Source organism: Physeter macrocephalus, chromosome 19 (assembly GCF_002837175.3).
Source record: "Physeter macrocephalus isolate SW-GA chromosome 19, ASM283717v5, whole genome shotgun sequence".
In the NCBI taxonomy this organism is placed as follows: Eukaryota; Metazoa; Chordata; class Mammalia; order Artiodactyla; family Physeteridae; genus Physeter; species Physeter macrocephalus.
Window position 1 is genome coordinate 81,568,542 of NC_041232.1, and position 6,026 is coordinate 81,574,567.

The window sequence follows — 6,026 nt, forward strand, 5'->3', positions numbered from 1 at the left end:
GAGAGGCCCGCGTACCGCACAAAAAAAAAAAAAAAAAAAAGAAAGAAAGAAAGAAAATAGGTATCTAGTGAATAAACACCTATTTAAAAAACAACACATGGGAGTAGATGCTGGCCGCATACGCTGTATCGTCGCACATTAGATTCACACGGGGACTGGGCTTCCCACGTAAACGCACTGAACTCACTACCTCTGTCCTCAGCAGTCTTGGGGACGCCGCCCCCGGCCGTCCAGTCATGCTGGCTTCTTGCATCTCCTTTAGGCCTCCTCACTGCTGTCAAGTCGGTGATTAGGTCATGTTTATTTTACTTGCTAAGTTTTGCTCAGCTTTTGCTTACCTCACCGTGCGTGTCAGGACGTGATCCGAAGTCGAGGCCCTGGCACGTGTATCCGTATGTACGGTCTCACCCTGCGTGCCCCCGCCCCGTTACGTACCTGCATAAGGGATGTGTCCCGGGGACCTGAGCTTGCGTGGCTGTGGCGGCTGGCGGAGCCGCTCTGCGAGGCTGGCGTCTGCGCTCCGGGTGCCGCCGACGAAGCGGCCCGTTGGCTCTCTGAGCCGCCGCTGCCGTGCTTCCGACCACCGTCTCTTGCTCGGTGCCTTTTTTGCTTGGTCTCCGTTTCTGCCTTTGCTCAGAGCCTCCGGTGATCCCTTGATGATGTAAGTCGGGTCATTTCATTTCTGTGTAAATTCTGCAGTGCTTCCCGTTTCACTTAGAGTAAAACCCACGGTGCATCCACATGATCCACGGAGCTCTCGACGTTATGTCAGATGTGATAAATCTTCTGAAGACATAGAAACTGGTGGTGAACTGGGGAATATGTGGAATAGTTTGGTCGCCATGTTAGAGTGGTTTTATGGAGAATGGTTGTCGCTATAGATTCCCATACGGAACTTGAGAGCTCCACGCAGCTACTTCTGTCCTTTGACTCTTAATGAAATAGTTTTACCGTTTAAAATCATTTCATTTTCAAAACATAATGTTGGGGCCAATTTTCTTTTACTCTTTGATCCCATATTCGTGGATAAAGTAGTGAATGTTTGTGAAATCTAATATTCATGTGTATGTTTTCTAAATGAATTATTTGTGTGGCTCGCAAGTTATATTTGAAAAGAATTCACTTGGCTGGTGTCTACCCATGCTTGTCAGACAGGGGGAACCGCGTGCCATTCATTCTAAAACTATTGGAAATGAATGCAGCTTTACAAGGCTAGGGATGAACTGTAGTCATATTTCTCTAACTGCTCATTTTAGGATCATTCATATGCATTTTTTTCTTTAAACACACATCCTAATTCCAAAATAATTGGTCACAATTATCTTTCCTTTCTTCATCGGCCTGTTCACAATGAGGTCTTCAATGGGAAATAGCCATATCCATAAATGTTGTCACTGTTTGCATATTATAGTTGCATAAATAAAATAGTATCTTCTCTGTTCTGCATTTCTCCAGCTTCTCCTTTATTTACTAATACTTAGGCAAACCTTTAGATACAGAAGATTAAAAACCACAAAATTAAGACAAAGTACAATGTATTGGTGTTTCTTTTATAAGAATTCATAATCATTTAAAATTTTAATATTAAAGATTTTGATAATGGGTATTATAGAAGTATTTCCTTCCTAAGTGACCTATGCAAGGGAGAACAAATTATTAAAGAATAAACAGCAATATATTAATGACATTTAAAAAGTAGAATTGACAAATACTTTTAAGAACTTGTTTTTAAAATCTTTTTTTTCCAGTTTTATTGAGAGATAGTTGACATCATTGTGTAAGTTTAAGATGTACATGTTTTGATAGCAAAATAATTACCAATGGAGCGTTAGCCAGTTCCTCTTTTGCATTATATAATGACCATTCTTATGGTAAGAGTTGATCATATGATTGTTATCTTTCATTCTGTTTATGTGGTGTATCACTTTATTGACTTGTATATGTTGAACCATCCTTGCACCCCACAGACAAATCCCACTTGACTGTGGTGCAAGATTCTTTTAATGTACGAGTTGAAGTCAGTTTGCTAATATTTTGAGAATTTTTACATCTGTATCCACCAGGGAGATTAGTCTGCAGTTTTCTTGTAGTGTTATTATCTGGCTTTGGTATCAGGGTAATGCTGGCCATATAAAATGAGTTTGGGTGAGAGTATAATACAAATTGTGGGAGAGTTTGAGAAGGATGGGCCCTGGTGCTCTTTGAAATGTTTGGTAGAATTCCCTAATGAAACCATCTGGTCCTGGGCTTTTCCTTATTGGATGCTGCAGATTTTCTATTCATGATTTAGTCTTGGTAGCCTATACGTTACTAGGAATTCTTATACGTATTTTTTGAATTCTGTATCTTTTTTGGCATATTACCTAGCAGGAAACCCTTAATTTTTTTTTGGTTATGTGTATATTGTCTCTTCCTTCTGTGATACTCCTTTGTGTATTCACTGTATTAAACTGTCTACTCTCCCGGAAGTATAACCTGATTCGCCTTTAATTGGCTGCTGCAACAGATAGCCTTACAGAATTTCTCATACACATCTCTGTTTGGATGTCTGCAAAATTCTCACTCTCTCTCTCCATATATCAATTACACATATACACACTGGTTGGTAATTTATTTGTAAAACCAAGTAGTTCTAGACAGTTTTCCAGAGTGGCTGCACTAGTCTGTGTCCCAGTAATGGTGCCCGAGTGTGCCTGCTGCCCACAAGGACACACACCTGTACGTTGTGTTTTGCAGTTTTCTAATTTTTATTAAGCTTAGAGACAGTTTATAATGCTCTACTCAGGAAAACTGTCATTTAAATCGTATGAGAAAATAGAATACACATTGACACTGAAATTCTGACCTCCCATTTATCCACTTTGCCCCAAAACAGAAACAGAAAATCATAAGAAGGCAACCAAACATAAAAGGAGTGGGACAAAGTTCTAAAACAGCCAAAGCATAGTAGAAAAGAATCTGGAATGAAAAATTCCAGCATGTTTCCTTTTGATTAGTTGAATATTATGGGTACAGAAATTCTCAACATTAATAGAAAAGTAGAAGTTAAAACATGTTTTAATACAAGAGCACATTGGAAAAATGGAAATCTGGTTTTTCTCAGTATTTCAGTAAGTAAAGAGCAATGAACAAAAGACATGGTATTTTGAGACAAAAAGGGAAGAAAGGAAGCAAGATTAACATGACATCCAGTAGATGCAAAAATTGAAAACGATATGTATGTCAAAAGTCGCAGCTATCGGCGAGCTGCGTGGGCTCGTGCCTAGGCGCCTGTGGTTCGGGGCCTTGTTCTGGCACCGGGGGCGCCGGGTTGGCGACTTTGGCACTCTTGGCGTTGGGTGGGCGGCATCTTGGGGGTCACGTGAGCCAGCGGCATGGCCGTGGGCACTGGGTTCAGGGTCGCGGCTTTTCCCGACGGACGTTGGTCGGCCAAGACGAAGGGCGGAAAGCACATCCCGGAAAGGTGGAAAGACTGTCTCCCAGTTGGACAGCGGATGCCTGGGACTCGTTTCATTGCTTTCAAAGTTCCTTTTTTAAAAAAGAGTTTTGAGTAGAATCTTGCTCCAGAAGAATGTTTTTCCCCCTTGGATATTTTTTTTAACAAACTCGAAGAACAGAATAAAGAAGTTGGGCTGATTATTGACTTTAACATATGCTCGCCGCTATTATAAGCCAGAGGACTTACCAGAAAATATTCGTTATTTAAGAATTTGTACAATTGGGATTCAGGTGCCAGATGATGACACTATTTTAAAATTCCAATGTGCTGTTAATGGGTTTTTGAAAGAAAGATAATGACAGACTTATTGGTGTCCACTGTACCCATGGTTTAAACAGGACTGGTTACCTCATCTGCAGATATTTGATTGATGTAGAAGGCATGTGGCCAGATGATGCAGTTGAATACTGGTGTTTTATCTTTACAAGTTGTGCGTCATTCCATAAGAAAGCTGCTCTTCTTTTGGTTTCATAAGAGATGGTGAACAGTGGTGGAAAGACTGTCTCCCAGTTGGACAGAGGATGCCTGGGACTCATTTCATTGCTTTCAAAGTTCCCTTAAAAAAGAGTTTTGAAAAGAATCTTGCTCCAGAATGCTTTTCCCCCTTGGATCTTTTTTAACAAACTCCAAGAACAGAATGAAGAACTTGGGCTGATTATTGACTTAACATATACTCGCAGCTATTATAAGCCAGAGGTACCTCGTGTAAGTGGAATCTACAATATTTGTCCTATGTCTGGCTTATTTCACTAAACCTAGTGTTTTCAAGGTTCATCCATGTTATAGCATGTAGCGAAATGCCATTCCTTTTTTGGCTTAATAAATCCCACTGTGTGTATATACCATAAAAAAAAAGTCGCCGCTAGCAAAATAATTATGGTTTTTAAATGCCTCATTAGAACACCAAGGCACTCAGGTTTTATAAGTGAAAACAACAAAAGCAACTATTCCAGATATGCTACTAAAACACCTGTTCTCATCAAGCCCAACTGCAGAGAGAGCCCTGAACAGAGGACAGAAGAAGGGGGAGGGGAAGGACCAGGAGGAGAATTCCCGAGTTACGGAGTCATGGTGGAGAAAGGCATCTTCAAGCTCCCCCAGCTCCTCCCCTCAGCCCCCTGTAAGGGTCTCAGCAGAGGCACCTGAGAGGCAGTGGCCAGGGGCCACCCCTGAATGGAGTTTCCCAGGCACAGAGTGCAGGTCTCCCTAAGAACGTGGTGGGCTGAGTCCTTGACTGAAACTCCCTCCAGAGACTGCAGTGCGTTGCCTGTGCACCAAGTCTGGTGTGGAGGGCAGCCAAGTGAAGCCTGTGTCGTTGCCTAAGGCCGGGCCTGAAGGGTCACCCGTAGGGTTTCGGTCTGAAACCAGACTCCTCAATGAAACTACTGGGAAACTTAAAAAAAAAAATCTAAGAGCCAAAAATAACAGTTACTTTGTAAGCTGGGACAAAGAACTTTCATACCTTGAAAAAACTTAAGTGTCAAGATATCGCAATGAACATGGCATTTTTTTTAAATTTTAGAGTATTTCTAATGTCAGAAATACTGAAAGGATGATAATTATTGAAAAAAAATGATACTGTACCGTCATAATTAGCAGATGACATTTTTCTCTCTGGAAAATCTGAGCCCCGTTAGAAAATTGCCAACAAATAATATTTTGGAAAAGTTGCAAAGTCAACTAGCAATATACAAATAATAGCAATCAGCTAATTAATGTAATAAAGGAAAACAAAAACTCATGTCTTAACATAGAACCAAAGGCTCTAATACCTAGGAATAAACTTTTAAAAAGTCAACAAGCAAAGGAACCATCAAAAGCATCACTATTACCTTTACAAAATCTATACAGTTTCATCAAAGAAGTTCCTGAATGGAAAGAATCAGTATTGTGAGGATGTCAAATATCCTGAAGCCAATCAATGGATTTCCAAATGAGTTTCTTGAAAATAAAATTGAACAAGTTGAATTCAAGTTTCTCTGCAAGTAGAAAGGAAGCCAAGAAAATGTTTAAGGGGTTAAAAATCTTTGATATCAAATTATAGTATAAAGTTATAATAGTATATTGATACAAACAGAATTTCATGGAAGAATTAGTTTAGAAACACCTATGTATAAAATCTTACAACTAATCACACTGGAAGTAGTCAATTTTCCACAGAATGCTATCAATTTAGAAAAAGTTGAATCCCCATCTGACATTTCATAAGAAACTCCAGATAGTTAAAAGACAGATATAATATTCTGACATTATACACAAATACTTTTATTAATCTTATGGAAGACAATACAAAAGAGAAAATTTTAAGAATTTTGAAAATAGAAATATTGAATATTTTAGCATTGTAAAGATATTCTATAATAAAGATAAAAATTATTTGCTATTTATATTTCCGCAAAGACTTAAATATATATATTTACTGTTGTTAAAAAAAAACAATAAGAAATGTGCAAAAATACCCCTAAAAACTTCACAGAAGAAAAGAGGTGGCCAATAATTACATTGTAAAAACAGTCAACTGTATTAA

The 6,026-nt window shown here is 39.1% G+C and overlaps 1 pseudogene; it reads left to right on the top strand.

Moving 5' to 3' along the window:
- The first annotated feature begins 3,223 nt into the window (after positions 1-3,223).
- On the top strand, positions 3,224-4,528 carry LOC102987859 (RNA/RNP complex-1-interacting phosphatase-like; annotated as a pseudogene).
- Positions 4,529-6,026: the final 1,498 nt, after the last annotated feature.